This window comes from Rhagoletis zephyria, unplaced genomic scaffold (genome assembly GCF_001687245.7).
Source record: "Rhagoletis zephyria isolate East Lansing unplaced genomic scaffold, Rhagoletis_zephyria_1.1 Rzeph_scaffold_03039, whole genome shotgun sequence".
Classification (NCBI taxonomy): Eukaryota; Metazoa; Arthropoda; class Insecta; order Diptera; family Tephritidae; genus Rhagoletis; species Rhagoletis zephyria.
Genome location: NW_016160123.1, coordinates 9,530 through 25,966, shown reverse-complemented (window position 1 = coordinate 25,966; position 16,437 = coordinate 9,530). Strand labels below are relative to the sequence as shown.

At 36.1% G+C, this 16,437-nt stretch overlaps 1 protein-coding gene across 6 annotated transcripts in view; it reads right to left on the bottom strand.

The window, feature by feature from the left end:
• The window catches only part of PGRP-LC (Peptidoglycan recognition protein LC), a 42,828-nt gene extending 26,869 nt beyond the window's left edge, over nt 1-15,959 (bottom strand). For 2 of the 6 annotated variants that reach the window (XM_017623089.1, XM_017623093.1), the window contains exon 1: nt 14,938-15,124. The gene's annotated coding sequence lies outside the window, so the exon portion shown is untranslated. Of the gene's footprint in view, nt 1-6,003; nt 6,023-12,490; nt 12,509-14,937; nt 15,125-15,886 lie in introns of those variants that run through there. The other 4 variants (XM_017623090.1, XM_017623094.1, XM_017623092.1 and 1 more) reach the window with 4 other exon arrangements.
• Between the last annotated feature and the right edge of the window lie 478 nt (nt 15,960-16,437).

Here is a 16,437-nt window from a genome sequence, read left to right as displayed (position 1 = left end):
ATCTCTTACCAATAGCTCCCCTACTGCAATATAAGGCCACTGATGCCTTTCTTGCCCTTTCCTCGATGTTTGGTACCCACGACAACTTCCTGTCCAGGATCAAGCCCAAGTACTTGACCCTGTCAGACAGCTGTAAGCGCAGACCTCCAACCGAGGGGAGAGATTTTGTATTTTTTTGTGAATAAGACCAGCTCTGTCTTACTGGGGTTTACGGCAAGACCACTTATGGCCGCCCAGTTAATAACTATGTTAATGTACCGTTGGGTCAGTTCATACAGAGTGTTCAGGTATTTACCTTTAACTAGGAGCGCCACATCGTCTGCATAGGCAATTACCCGACAGCCGTGTCTCTCCAGCTCCACTAGTAGCTCATTCACCACGACGACCCAGAGAAGGGGTGAGAGAACCCCTCCCTGCGGGGTGCCCCTGCTCACCATGCGAGACAAGCAGGCGCTACCCCAGACGGCCATGACAGTTCTGTCACGCAGCAAGCTTTCGATGAGCCTAATGAGACTGACCTCAACCCCAAGCTTATCTAGCGACTTAACTATTGCGTCCGGCAGGACATTATTGAAAGCTCCCTCGATATCGAGGAAGGCTCTTACGGCAAAGTCCTTGTGAGTGAAGGCTTCCTCTATACACCTCACAATTGTATGCAGAGCAGTATCGACCGACCGTCCTTTACAGTAGGCATGCTTGGCTCTGGACAGGCGATCCCGAGGAATCATGCTCCTTATGTGCATATCAACCAGCCTCTCCAACGTCTTCAGCAGAAACGATGAAAGACTGATTGGCCTAAAGTCCTTGGGGGCAACATGAGAGCTCTTTTCGGCCTTCGGGATGAACACCACCTTGACGACCCTCCAGCCCCTGGGAATGTACCCGTATCTAACGCAGCTCGCGTAGATTGGGGCCAACCAACGGCGCGACACCTCCGCCTCCTTTTGCAGCTGCGCAGGTATAATGCCATCAGGTCCTGGGGATTTAAAGGGTTCGAACGAATTGATCGCCCACGCCAGGCGGCGCTCATCCAGGAGGTCAGAAACAGCAGCACAGTCTCCGCACACTTCCCCTAAGGAGATCTCCTCAGGGAAGGGATCGGAAGGAAAGTGAGTGTCCAGGAGCAGCCTAAGAGACTCCTCGCCACTCATAGTCCAGTGACCTGCCTCATCCCTCAAGTAGCCCAGCGGAGCAGGACTCCTAGCGAGAATACGCCTACACGTAGTTAAGATATAAAGCCTTTTCAAAACCATTTCTGTTGATATCCATATTGTAACAATTGATTAAACTTTTTAAATAATTTGAGCCTAATTCCTTTACTGGTGGCAACTCTTTTCGAAAAAGTCAAACCCTATTGAACATTCGAACCTTAAGCCCTTTAATTTGACAGCCCACTTTCAAAATCGAACGAATGGTGCGGATCTGAGGGCATTTATTATTTAATAACTTGAGGGTGATTATTTAACAGGTGGCAACTCTTTTCGAAAAACTAAAATCAGTTTGCACATCTACAGAGCTAGCGCTTTAATTTGACATCTCATACAGATCTTTTGTCCTGGACGAAAAATTCCTTCGCGTATTGTATATATAGATATATATAGATAAGATGGACTTTGAGATTGAGATTGAAGTTGAAATTCTTAATAAAATTAAGATAATTTTCATTATTGTGCTTAAAACTAGTCATGTAGCATGTGAGCCATACGGGTTATAGGAGGAAGAAAATTCACTTCAGTCGCATAAGGGATTCAGACATAACTTTTTTCGTAGACGTGTTGGGCAATCAAAAGTTGATGGAAATGAAGATAGACTGATCGGCTAAAATTTGTTGGTTGTTTAACTATGTGGGTTTTTTCCTCCTCCTTTAGGAATATAATCCATCTATACTCCTGATTCATTCGAAATGCGATTTAAAGCTTCAACCGAGCCATGCTCGACGAGTAGTTTTCATGAAAGGTTGTCAAACTCCAGAAGGATTTTGAACCACGTCCCTAAAATTTTCTTTCTTAATTGTGTGAAGAAGACAAAACATTCCAAGCACTAACTCGCATATAGAATACACACTAGGGGTATTCACGATCCATGCTAGACAGTATGCACCCGATCGTGAACCCCCTACTCTTTACGTAGGTAAATCAAATATAGATCCTCTATAAACGCGTGTCGAATTTCGCAAAAAAAAACTGCAACACGCTAATGTACATGCATGAGTACATTTTCGAGAGTATTGACCTTTGATTGCATATGAATATGAATAACCTCAATGTCGCAACCACTTACCTGAATACGTACGCATTCAGGGCAAAAATAGAAATGCGAGGAAATAATATACCCACACATACGTAAATATATGTATGTATACAAAATGCCCTCATTTTCATGCATGTTAGGGTGGTCCAAAATAAGTAAAGTCGGAATTTTAATGCTCTCACCCCAAGGATTGTTCTATATCCAAAAAATATCTATTTTTTTAACCGACTTCCAAAAAAGGAGGAGATTATCAGTTCGTCTGAATATTTTTTTATTTTTTAACCGACTCCCAAAAAAAAAGGAGGTTATCAGTTCGTCGGAATATTTTTTGTTTTTTTTTTATGTATGTTACCGCATAACTTTGCACCACGTCAACCGNAAAAAAAAACTGCAACACGCTAATGTACATGCATGAGTACATTTTCGAGAGTATTGACCTTTGATTGCATATGAATATGAATAACCTCAATGTCGCAACCACTTACCTGAATACGTACGCATTCAGGGCAAAAATAGAAATGCGAGGAAATAATATACCCACACATACGTAAATATATGTATGTATACAAAATGCCCTCATTTTCATGCATGTCTATTAGGGTGGTCCAAAATAAGTAAAGTCGGAATTTTAATGCTCTCACCCCAAGGATTGTTCTATATCCAAAAAATATCTATTTTTTTAACCGACTTCCAAAAAAGGAGGAGATTATCAGTTCGTCTGAATATTTTTTTATTTTTTAACCGACTCCCAAAAAAAAAGGAGGTTATCAGTTCGTCGGAATATTTTTTGTTTTTTTTTTATGTATGTTACCGCATAACTTTGCACCACGTCAACCGATTTCAATAATTCTTTTTGCAACGGAAAGGTAGTGTCTCAGAGGTGGTCCCATATTAATTGTTTAGATCCGATTATTGGATCATAAAATATATAGATATAACTATATATTTTTTTTTAAGTCGGCTTTTTTTGCTACGGAATGGTAGTGTCTCAGAGGTGGTCCCATATTAATTGTTTAGATCCGATTATTGGATCATAAAATATATAGATATAACTATATATTTTTTTTTAAGTCGGCTTTTTTTGCTACGGAATGGTAGTGTCTCAGAGGTGGTCCCATATTAATTGTTTAGATCCGATTATTGGATCATAAAATATATAGATATAACTATATATTTTTTTTTAAGTCGGCTTTTTTTGCTACGGAATGGTAGTGTCTCAGAGGTGGTCCCATACTAATTTGGTTTAGATCCGATCATTGGATCATGAAATATATAGAAATATATATATTTTTTTTAAGTCGGTTTTTTTTTTTGCTAAAAATTACTTGTTCATATATGTTACCGCATAAATTTGGACCACGTCAACCGATTTCGATAATTCTTTTGCCTTCGGAAAGGTAGTGTCTCATAGGTGGTCCCATACTTATCTGGTTTAGATCCGATCATTGGATCCTAAACTTTTATATAAGAATTGAAGACGGTTTGGTTTTTAATCAGTTCGTCGGAATTTTTTTTTTTTTTTTATGTATGTTACCGCATAACTTTGCACCACGTCAACCGATTTCAATAATTCTTTTTGCAACGGAAAGGCAGTGTCTCAGAGGTGGTCCCATATTAATTGCTTAGATCCGATCATTGGATCATGAAATATATAGATATATATATTTTTTTTTTAAGTCGGTTTTTTTTTTGCTAAAAATTACTTGTTTGCTTAAAAATTACTTGTTTTATTTCGAAATCAAAATATATTTACAGGTCGCTCAAAGCGATCAAACTTTTACATGTATTTTATATGCGAAAAAAACAACCGATCGTAGAAATGGTACAGAATTCTTTAAGATCAATATTTTTCGATCGGAATACTTTGGTTCTCTTCAGGAGGCTTCCAATAACAATATATAATTGTTTATTTAACCTTATTTTCATACTAAAGATTTTTTATTGATCCCCCATTGTATATTCTGGAATTTTTTGGGGGTTTCGGTGGACCTATAAAATACATTTACTATAAAAAAAATGGTCAAATAAATAATTGGGGATTATTATTGGGAATAACCTTAAGATAAACAGAGTTCACCGATCGAAAAATATTGGCTTTCAAGAATTCTATTCCATTTCTGCGAAAAGTGGTTTTTCCCATATAAAATACATAGACAACTTTGAGCGCTTTTGATTTCAAAATGATTTCAAAATAAAAAATAGGGGTATATTTTTTCGGTATAGAAAAATCCTAGAGGGTGAGAGCATAAAGTTCCGACTTTACTTTTTCACATGCATTGTTCGACCACCCTTATTTACATACATAAATAGATATACAGCGGATGTCGTTATTATTGATATATTTTTGTAATTGCTATTTAACTAAATATGTATCTATATATAAAACCTTCCTTATCTTATTTAAATACGTAAACAATGACGGGAAATACTACGAGTATAAGTAGAGTGTATTTAGAAGTGGAGAGATACAAACTTGATTGACAAATCGGTGTCGATATGCAGTTGTTTAAATAGCTTGATAAATTTGATTAGGCGCTTTCGTGTCTTATAGTAATAATGAGCATAGTAAATATTCGGTTTAAAAACTAAGATTCTACATAAAATGCAAAGATACTAGCTAACGTTTTACAAGTATTATCAATTCCTTGAAAACTACGCAAAGTTACTAAATATACATGTTGATCTAACAAATTTTAAATCAAAAGCCTATATTTAACCCCCATAAACAAAGCACGTCTAATATGAAGCTATAATTACTTCAATTAGGACAAGTACGATCAATGACAGAAATTGTGTTCTGTTATTACCCATTAGCATATCGTTCATTTGCTGGAAGAATGTGATTACCTAGGCATACTCATTAAGGTGGAAATGACAGCAAAATCGGCAAAAGTTAATATCTTCGCGAATCTAGGGGCCAAAAATTGTAAAAGTGCGTTTTTAGTTTTTGAACTTACAAAGAAATAATTAATAATAATAATTATTATAGAATGCAGTGCAATGTAGAATAACAATATGGGTAAAGATGTAAGAGAAATTCCGTAGAAATGTAAATAATAAAATCTGTTGCTGCATAAGTACGAATAGGCATTGAACATTTTAAAATTGTATCCCTGAATATCCTTGAAAATTTGCAAATATTTGTTTAAAAATTTTAAAATATTTCCGAATTTCGTCCTTCTAACTGTGTTAGCTTAAAAAGGTAAATTTATTTAGAAGGTAATTTTTTATACATATTCGCCCTGTTGAAGTAAAAACATTAACTTTTTTTTAGAGAGAAAAACTAAAAACGCAATTTAACTATATTCGGCCCATACACCGAGAAAGGGGTTTAGTTACATTTTTCTCAACACATATACTTTTTCTGAGTGTAGTTTCATGATTACCCTTATATTGATAGATTCGAGTGTTTCGAATGTTTTTTTTTTATTATTTTTTGTGGCATGATGCTAAAATATCAAAAGCCATACAAAATGCTTGTTTACACATTTTTTTCAATAAGATTTTAAACAAGGCCTTCCCAGAGAACGCAGTTTTCCTAATTTCGAAAATATCAGTTTTACCGACTCAAAAAACTTTCATAAAGGTGAAAAATGCAACCACAGAGCTGATGGCCTCTGTAGCCAACATAATTTACAAAGAATTGTTGATGAGCCTTGATAGAAATACTAGGAAAAGGTATCTGGGTGTGCTTATTGTCCGAGCTTGCCCATTTTAAGTAAATATCTAGATAAGGTTAACGTAAATACATACAGGCGCAATGTCCGGGCCGTCGGGAGTCCTGTCGGGTCCCAGAGAAGAGGTCATGGGCGGGCCCTTTGAAATGAAATCGTGTTTTAGTTAGTACATCTCCGGAATATTACTGAGTGACTTATAGAGTGTGATCTTTGTACGGCGAGAGTGGACTTTACTTTCCAATTTCCTACTCAGTCCAAAGTCGCATTTGTGGCAAGAGTCATTCTCCGTTGGATTTCAAGGCTGAAATTATCGTCTACTTTTTCAAAATTATAACCGTCAACAGTGACGTGGGTGCCAAGACGCGTATACTCTGACTGTTTGTGTGATGACAGGAGATACTTCGTTTTGTCCTCGTTCACCACCAGACCCATTCGCCTTGCTTCTCTATATAATCCCGAGAAGGCCGAACAGACGTAGGAATTGTTTTCTCCGATGATGCTGATGTCGTCGGTATCTGCAATTGTACGCTCTTGTAAAGTAATGTGCTTGAGCGTTTCTGTTCTGCGGCTCCTACTATCTTCTCCAAAATCATATTAAAGAAATCACACGAATCGGAGTCTGAAACCTCGTTTGGTATCAAACGGCTCGGAGAGGTCCTTCCCTATTCTGACGGAGCTGGTGGTATTGCTCAACGTCATTTTATACAGCCGTATTAGTTTTGCGGGGATACCAAATTCAGACATCGCGACATAAAGACAACTTCTTTTTGTGCTGCCGAAAGCGGCTTTGCAATCTACAAATAGATGGTGTGTCTCGATTCTATTCTGGCGGGTCTTTTCCAAGATTTGGCGTATTGTGAATATCTGATCTATGGTGGATTTTCGAGGCCTTAAGCCACATTGATAAGGTCTAATCAGTTCGTTGACGGTGGGCTTCAGTCTTTCACACAATACACTCGATAAGACCTTGTAACCTATGCTTAGAAGGCTGATCGCGCGGTAGTTGGCGATTTGGCGGGGTCGCCTTTCTTGTATGCATATGAGTTTATGTATGCACCTCATCAGCTCCTCGCCGCCGTACTTGAATAGCTCGGCTGGCAGGCCGTCAGCTCCAGCAGCTTTGTGGGATTTCATCCGCGTAATCGCTATTCGTACCTCGTCATAGTCAGGCGGTGGGACATCGACTCCATCGTCATCGACTGGGGGTTCTGGTTCGTTTTCTCCACTACTTTCAGTGCTGTTGGCATTCAATAGAGCTGAGAAGTGTCCCTGCATAATTTGAGTACGTTCTGGGCATCGGTCTCGAGATCGTAATTTTTGTCCTTACAGATCTTGAAACCTTCCGTAAGTTGCTAACTCTCTGGTAAAATTTTCGGGCGCTTTTCCTGTTGGCCAGCATTTTAAGCTGCGCCAAATACGTCTCGCTTCCCTATTCATCTTTTTCCTCTGCAGCTTCTTACACTCCTCATCGTACCAGCTGTTCTTTCGGGCTCGCTGAAATCCGAATATTTCTTCTGCGGCGGTACTTAATGGGAAATGTGGTTACACTGCTCGCGTATGTTGGCTTGGTGAAGAGTGCTCTCAGAGAGCAGGTGTGAGAGTCGAGAAAGGCAGGCCCGCCTAAGAACATGTAATATCTAGTTCAGTGATGTACAGCGTCGACGGAGCTACCAATCAGGGATGAAAAATGGAAATTTCAGATTGTACCTAATATCATAAAATATATGTACCTAAATGAGACAGATTGTACCTAAAAAAGTTACATAATTCACTTGTATTTTTTTTTTATACATTTTATTTAAAACATGACTACAAGATGGATGTACTTTAAACATGATTATGTTTTTTTTTCAACTGAGCCTATATCTATAGACTATAGTCTAATGGGAATCGGAGAAGCGTTGTTTATGTCTAACTTTGACTACTGAAAAATATGGTGAAAAATACAAAAAACACGCTTTGCGAAGTATACTTCTTTATCCAGCAACAACACGAAAAGTCTGCTAATTTATCCGATTCCTTTTAATAGGTGCAACAAGTCTAGAGAAAATAATCAAATTGCCGTAAGTAACTTCGAAAGCATTTTAAACATATTTCCAGAAATCAAAAAGCGAATATGGGTCAATAATAATAATTGTACCTAAAATCTACTGACTGTACCTAATGTACCTTTAAGTCATCAAAGAATAGCGTAAAACTACGACAGAGGGCCCCATAAATCACGCCAGTGACTACTTTAGTAACTCCCGGTAGTGCAGAGAGAGCCGATGGTGACTACCGCCTAGGACATTGCCTTGTAAAAGTAATCGATGAAATACACTGCTAGTAGTCGGTCGGTAATTGACGGTGTTTATCAGGTAGCTACCGATTCAGCAGTCCTGTAGTCACTCCCCCGTATTGCAGGGAAACGCAAACTAATTCGCTGCTAGCGTCGCAGCAGTTCGCTAGCTGCGCACACACGACTTGTATGTGAAAGCCGAGTAGCTCCCGGCGACTTCCGTGTGCACCACTGATCTAGTTACACGCCCCTCATATTACCAGCTACTAACGGTAAAAATCAGTGGATAAACAAAGAACTTGTGAATGGTGTAATGATTTTTTGTATGAAATAGGGACAGAAAATAATGTTACTCGTACGCCATGTACCTGGATATACCGGTACATGGCGTATAAGTAAAATTTTTCATGTTAAAGCTTAGTATCCAGCTCTTAAGAAAAGCAAAAACTCCATATAAAATGACGTACAAGAAATGGCTAAGAAATTTTCTTGAGTCAAATTTCCTTAAGGCAGTACGCAGTTCTTCAGAAATTTAGTACGCTTTCTACTACGGTTTTCTAAAGTTTTTTGTGAAAAAAGAGCACAAGGCAACCCAGGTTTGCAACAGAAATATATGCCCGTTCCATTATTTCTTGAGGAAAGAGTGAGGCAACAGGCTGTGAGGTATAAAAAATGTCAAAATTCCTTGGACACACACGCGAAATAATGGCAATTTTTTCTTGACCGTTTTCTTAAGAGCTGGATACTAAGCTTAAAGTTTGAATTTTTTTCATTCGCAATGCAAACTTAAAACGCAAATGTCTTGGGAAAATTACCTGATCTAGAAACAGTAATACGAAACGGTGTACAGATCCGTAATCTGCGGCCAAATTAAGTTAACGTGTCTCGGCCTTTTTTTATGTAATCTTTTCAATCAAACGAAATTTAAAAGAGCTTCATGCATATGTTCCATATAAAAATGTAACACTTACTTTAAGAAGTGGAAAGGTAGTGAAAGAAAAACTTTCGTGGTCCGATATAAAAAAAAAATCATTTCTTTTGTGTTGAATTTTATATCACTCGGAATTTTTCGATGAGCTAAATTTCTTTATGAAAATTTGTATAAAATTGTTTGTCTTAAAATTTGATATATGGACTATAGCTGAATAAATACAGTTCGCCAAAAATTAAATTTAAAAAGTTTTATCTGGAGTTTGTCTATCTTTTTGAGTAGAACCATATAGCCGTTTATTATAAATTGAATTAAGCATTTATGCGATATCATAATTTACTTAGTAAGTAAAAAATGGTAAATAGGATATGAAAATTATATTGGGAAGCAAATTGCGTGTGTATGGTGATAAAGGAGGATAAAAGCAAACACAGGTCACTGTTGACAGCTATGATTTATGTTAACAGTTATGATTTGGAAAAAGCATATGACCTCGTTTATTTAAGAACCAGCATTAGCACCAATAATAATATCAGCCTTGACCTGCAATGGAGAATCACTCTTGCCAATAAGTGTTACCTTGGACTGTATAGCCAATTGAGATGTGAAATCCTCTCCCGTCGTTCAAAAATCACACTCCAAGTCATTCACCAAGCACGGGTTGGTGTATGACGCAGAAGCATGGACAATGAAAACATCTGATGAGGCGGCTTTTGGATTTTGCGATGAAAGGTTACGAATACAGCAGATAATGGAACGATGAGCTGTATGAGCTTTACAATGATATACATAGACATAGTGAGGTGAATTAAGATACAGCGGCTATGCGGGCTTGGTCATATCGTACGAATGGGCAGAAACGCTCCAGCTCTGAAAGTATTCAACGGGGGTCGCGATGCTGGTAACAGAGGAAGAACTCCTCTGCGATGCAAAGACGAAGTGAAGAAGCACTGTGCTGCACTTGGCATTTCCAATTGGCGTCACTTACACAGCGTCAAAAATAAACAAGCAAAAATGTGACGCAAATCATTAAGCCTTTCTTCAAAAAAGATCCAGAGAATTTTGTAGTTAGTAAATAATTGGGGTATTCACAACGGTGTCGTAAGTAACGTAACTTTAAAAGCTTAAATAAATGTTTAGAAGACTTGAAAACACAGCCAACTATTTTTTAACACTGTGTGGGGGAACTCATATATTTTAGCTATTTAAAATTTACGACATACAACAATGTGACACCTTTGTGAATAACCCAAATACATATTTGGCTACAGAAAAAACATAGTTGGTGGAAACTAAATACCCGTGTGTATGAATAGAAATTAGATATTCATTAATATTGTTGAAATATTCATTCACCACTACAAGAAATTAGTGATGTGCCAAGTCAATACTTTTAAGTATTAATCGATACTCAGTAACGATGTAAATGAAAAATGTATATATATACGTGTGATGGTCCGTTGCCATAATGCAGAGGAACTCTTACTTGTCTGAAGCATTTTTGTTCTAGATTCATGGGGCGATATTGTCTTTGTAGGTTTGAAAGGCTTCTTATCAGCCAAAGCATTGTTCTTGAACCTTGGATCTACTAGGGTGAATACTAATAAAATAATATTGTACTGTTGCTACCAGTTCAAGTTTTTTAGCCGATATCATATAAACTAGCATTAAAATAATTTTTTTGTAAACATTAAATATATAAAGCAGCGAAGGTTTAATGTAAAGAATCGGTATTGGGTACCGAAAAGGAAGTGTTGGGTACCCTAATATTTTTGAAGTATTGGGTACCGGGTATTGGGGTCCTACACTTCAGCACATCACTACAATAAAGGTCGAAAAAGTGAGTATGTAAAATAAGAAGTACTTTTCCGGGTTATTTTATTTAATTCAATATACAAATCGACTGACTGACATAAATATGGGCACCATACGTATATGTATGTATGTACGTAGCTTACATCTGCCATTTTTTGTTTGTTTGGTGCATTTTGTTTGACTTAACTAATTTACGCCATTAAAGTGCATAGCCGATGTCTGGTTTGAGCGTGCAGCCTTGTCGTATAGTTTGTGAACAACTAAGCTTACACACGTAGTATGCATTTGTATGTACGAACTGGGTTGCCACTTTGGTAAATTGTTACCAAAATTGGTAGAAAAAATTTGGGTTGGTAAAAAAGTAATTTTTTTCATTTTGATGGATTTTTGTTGAATTATTTTGTTTGAAAACAAATACAACTTTTCGTTTCCGCTTTATTTATCGTAGTTATCTTTATATTATAATTTTTTTCCAAAAGTGTTGTCTACTTTATTGCATTAATTTTCGAACGCTTTAATGCACACTTAAATACACACGTATAAATGTAAGTACATACTTATGTCGATAAAAGGCGAACATATCGTGCTCCATTCAAAACTCATTTTACTGGAATCCCAAGAAGCTTTTGATTGCCTAAATATTTTAAATGATTATTTAAATTAAAAGAAAAAATGGACAGGTACATATGTAATTACGCACTGTGATTGTTTCCAAACGAAAAGTTTTAATTAACGCAATTTTTTATCAATGACAATTGTTAAAAGAAAAAAAAACACCAAAGACTGGCGACAAAAAAAATTCAAAAAATCCATGGAACTTTTAGCTACACATTGTAGGTTTTACTCAAACATTATAGGCTATAAAACTTCATACCTTAAAGTGTTCGAAAAATTCAGAGTAAGAAGTAGACGAAAATGTTTGGAAACGCAAACAATATTCTTGTACAAAAAAAAAAAACAAAAATACTAAAACAATTTTTCTTGAAAATAATTATTAAAAAAAAATTACCAAACAGCTTTTGGGTCACAATTTTAATTCTTATTGAAATAGCAAAAAAATTAACAAAACTATAGTTTTTATTAAAGTAAAGTTATTAAAAAAAGTTATTGGTAGATATTTTCCAGGTTTGGTAGATTTTTTCAAGTGGATGGTAAGTATTTTTTTTCGTCAGTGGCAACTCTGTTTACGAATGTATTTATGTATTGTTTGTTCGGCGAGAATTTTTAAAGTGCTTCTACCAATACATATGTATTTAAATACATTTCCGAGAATTGATAACGCAAAAAATAAGCTCAAGTACATACACACTTTCACATGTGCATACGAATTCGAATGTAAAATGCAAAATTTTTTTTATCTCACTTTCTGCTTAAACACGATACCAGTTTTTTCCACAGCTTAAGAGTTTAATTAGCGAATATTAAAGTGATCGTGTGTACACTTAAATGCGATGCATTTATGAACGACCTATATCACAATTTTTATTTTCTTTTGTTACTTAATTTTAGTCATAATAATAATAATAGATTGGCGCTTACACAAATGTTAGTGTTTGCCCGAGCTTCTCCTCCGATTTGTGGCATGCGCCTTGATGTTTTCAATTGTATTTTTATTAGAAGCTGCTTTTCATGGCAGAAATACACTCGGAGGTTTGCCATTGCCTGCTGTTAAGAAAAAAATTTTTTTCTATATTTTCTGCGATGTTGCTTTGACCAGGGCTTGAACCCAGGTGTTGCGGAGTGGAAGCGCGCACTGCTTACCACTACACCACAGCGGCCGACTTAATTTTAGTTATTTTTTTTTAATATATGTAGTTCATTCTTAAAAAAAAAAAACCGTCAAAATTTGAGTTTCAAACTTTGTGCAATATTTAAGAAAAATCAACAAACTTTCGTAAAAAGTTCGAGCTTTTTAACTAGATTATTTTGAGTATGCAGTTCTGAAGACCATTAAATCCTAGTACAATAAAGTGGAGGTTGCAAATAGCTAAAAATTGCCGTTGTTTTTTTAGATTTTTTTTTGTCGGAGATGGTACGGTTTTCTTCCATACAAAAAAAAAAATGTGTGTATTCGCTATATGGAAGCAACTGCAACCAACAACATTCTGAAAAAAACACAGAAAATTTGTAAAAATTTGTAGCTTGCACTTTATTAAGATACGATTTGAATAGGCCTTAAAACTGCAAACTCGAAATGTTTCTAAAAAATATAGTTAAAAAGGTCGAAATTTTTACGAAAGTTTGTTGATCTTATTTTTTTAACATTGCACAAAGTTTTAAACCAAATTGGCACAGTTTTCGTTAAAGAACGAACTATACGATGCGGCTAGAATTTTTTCGACCACTGTATATGTATACGTACATATGTACAGAATGCATGAATGTGTGGCTATAAGTATAAGTAGAATACAGGAAAGATGGGGAGAATCGCTTACAGATCACGGCTGTAAAAATAGTTGTTGAGAACTCCATCACTAACTAAAATACCCAATGATTATTTTGGTTCTCCCTGCTAATTTATTTTGAATGAAGGCTTTGGATTGTCTGTTGTCTTTTGACGTAGTTTCTATAATAAAAATTGAGAGGCCAAAATACGTGAGTGCGAAGAGCTTGAAATGCTGCCAAACAGTAAAAACGCCATACAACTTGGACAGAAAATTAATAGCTACTGCGATGTCGTGACCTATGTCCAGAATATAATGGAACTATGAAAGGAGTGCCCCCCTCAAAGATCCTAGAAATCAGCTATTCAAATATGACGACGAGCACCTGATAAGGTGCATAGATAAGCCCTTGAGAAGAGTATGGTCATATGAACGCATGCTTAACTATTGGAGTTAAAGTGTGCCTTGACCAACAACTACCGAGGGATAAGCCACTTAAACATTGCATACAAGGTATTAGCAAGCGTATTGTTTTAAAGCCTCTCTTTATCTATTTCAAAGTCGATTTTGACAGTACGAAAAGAAGTTGGCTTTAAGCCGCGATTTCTGAATTGTGTATCCCCGCGATGCTAATACGACTGTGGAAAATCATGTTGAACAATAGTGCCAGCTTCGCCAGTATTGGGAAAGATAACTCCGACTTTTTCATACAGAGACATTCTCGTTCGCCCGATTACTTTAATCTGATATTGGAGAAGATTATAAGAGCTACAGAGTATCAGTATTAACACTGATAATAATGCCAGTCTAGAAATGCATTGACGATTAAGGCAACTGAGAAGTAAAGTTCTCTCTCGACGTACGAAAACCACACTCTATAAGCAACTCATCACGCCCGTGCTGATGTATGGCGCAGAAGTGTAGACAAAGATAACATCCAATAAGGCGGTTCATTCGAGAGAAATATTTTGCGCAATATTTACGGGCCTCTACGCGTGGGAGACTGCGAGTACCGCAGACGATATAAATAGTTCACGCGGTCTTGATTGCATCCGTTGAAACAGGCTTCCTTTGTGATGGGAATACCAGGTGGAGAAAGACTTAGCTTCGTTTGGCATTTCGAATTGGCGTCAGTTGACACAGACGAGAAACGACTGGCATGCTTTGTTGAACTCGGCCAAAATCGCTTAGGGGGTTACAGCGCTAAACAAAAAGAAGAAAAATTTTGAAATGAAAGTTTGAAACGATTTTCATTCGAACATTAATTTTGTTGTTCAGATGCTTTACGAAAATTCAGATTAGCGTTTTTATGTAGATACAGGGTGTACATGAATTGAAACGGCAACTGACTTAACTCCCGACCTGATTGATATTTCCAGGTTAAAGTGGTAGTTTTACTTAAACAACTCTCTAAAAATATTTAATTACAGCGAAACTACTAAAGTGCTTGTCAAGTTCTCTTGCACTCTGATAACGATAACGTTCGGTTCGAACTGTTAACGTCGACCGATTGTTACTGGATTAACGAGCATACTTACTCGTATGTATGTAGATACAATACTAAAAGTGTATCATAATCGGTTTCTTCCAGTTCAAACTTACTTTTGTATTACTTATTCTCTGGTATTTATTATTCGTTTTCCAACTCTATTTTTATAGTTGAAAGTATTTCGAATTCCAATGTAACTGGTTTTATTCTACGTAGCACAACAGCATTCCATAGCAAATCTCATTTTCCGCTTGTTTTCTCAACTTCACACAATCACATCAGTTAGTAGACATACTAAATTATATCAACAAGCACACATACATATATAAATATATGTATACACATATATGTATGTAGGGTTTTTTATACCCTTTTAAATTATTTTTAATGGTTTTATTTATATTTATACATATATACATGTAGNTATTTATTATTCGTTTTCCAACTCTATTTTTATAGTTGAAAGTATTTCGAGCTATTCCAATGTAACTGGTTTTATTCTACGTAGCACAACAGCATTCCATAGCAAATCTCATCTTCCGCTTGTTTTCTCAACTTCACACAATCACATCAGTTAGTAGACATACTAAATTATATCAACAAGCACACATACATATATACATATGTATATGTATGTAGGGTTTTTTTATACCCTTTTAAATTATTTTTAATGGTTTTATTTATATTTATACATATATACATGTACAACTAGTACTTGAATATACACCATTTTCCACTTTTCGTGACTGAGCTGAACCGCTGCTCATTTAAAGCTCTGTTTTACACTCATTAAATATCACTAAAAGCTCGTTGTAAAATTTCCATTTACCGTTTCACTAATAAATATCTATGAATCCGATTAATTACATATAGTACATTTGCATAGAAATGACTTAAAATTCTTTGTTGTACATACATATGTACATATACATACATATGTAAATTAAATATATTATTTTTATTCACTACTCATTCCACATGGATACGCACAACAGGTTTTTAGGAACCTACTAGACAATTTAGTGTGTATTTTCAAAAACTCTACAAAAAAACTCTACGCACATAGCAAGTTCACAAGCAAGTGGCGTTTCTCCGTGCACGTATCTATTAGCGGCGCGCTCAAGCATTTGTGATCAACTGAGTGTGGCTATAATAAGCAGCGTTACCGATACCGATGCCGCCACCGCTACCGAGTTGGAGTACTCGTATCTGAAGCTGTGGTTCTCTATCATGTCACTTCACATACTCTGACAATTGTTAATACTCGTACATATTGCGATCGCCAATTCGAATTTCTGATCGAGGTTTTCCTCCTTCAGCATCTGCTGATAATGAGAAATGGAAAAATTATAAAAATCGTCAATAAAAATATTGCAAAAAAAAAAAAATCAAAAACACATATGTTTACGGTGACCATATTTATGAGAGCCGAATACGGGAAAAAAAAAATTTGCAAATTTTTTCCACAACAGCTTACAGATCTTAAAGCCTTCTTCAATGATCCTTGATGTATTAGCCCTGAAATTTTTAGGATAATTTTCTCGAGATTTTTACTCCGTAAAATTTGTTTAAAAAAATACGTTAAATTTTAGTACAATAAAGTGCAATTTTTA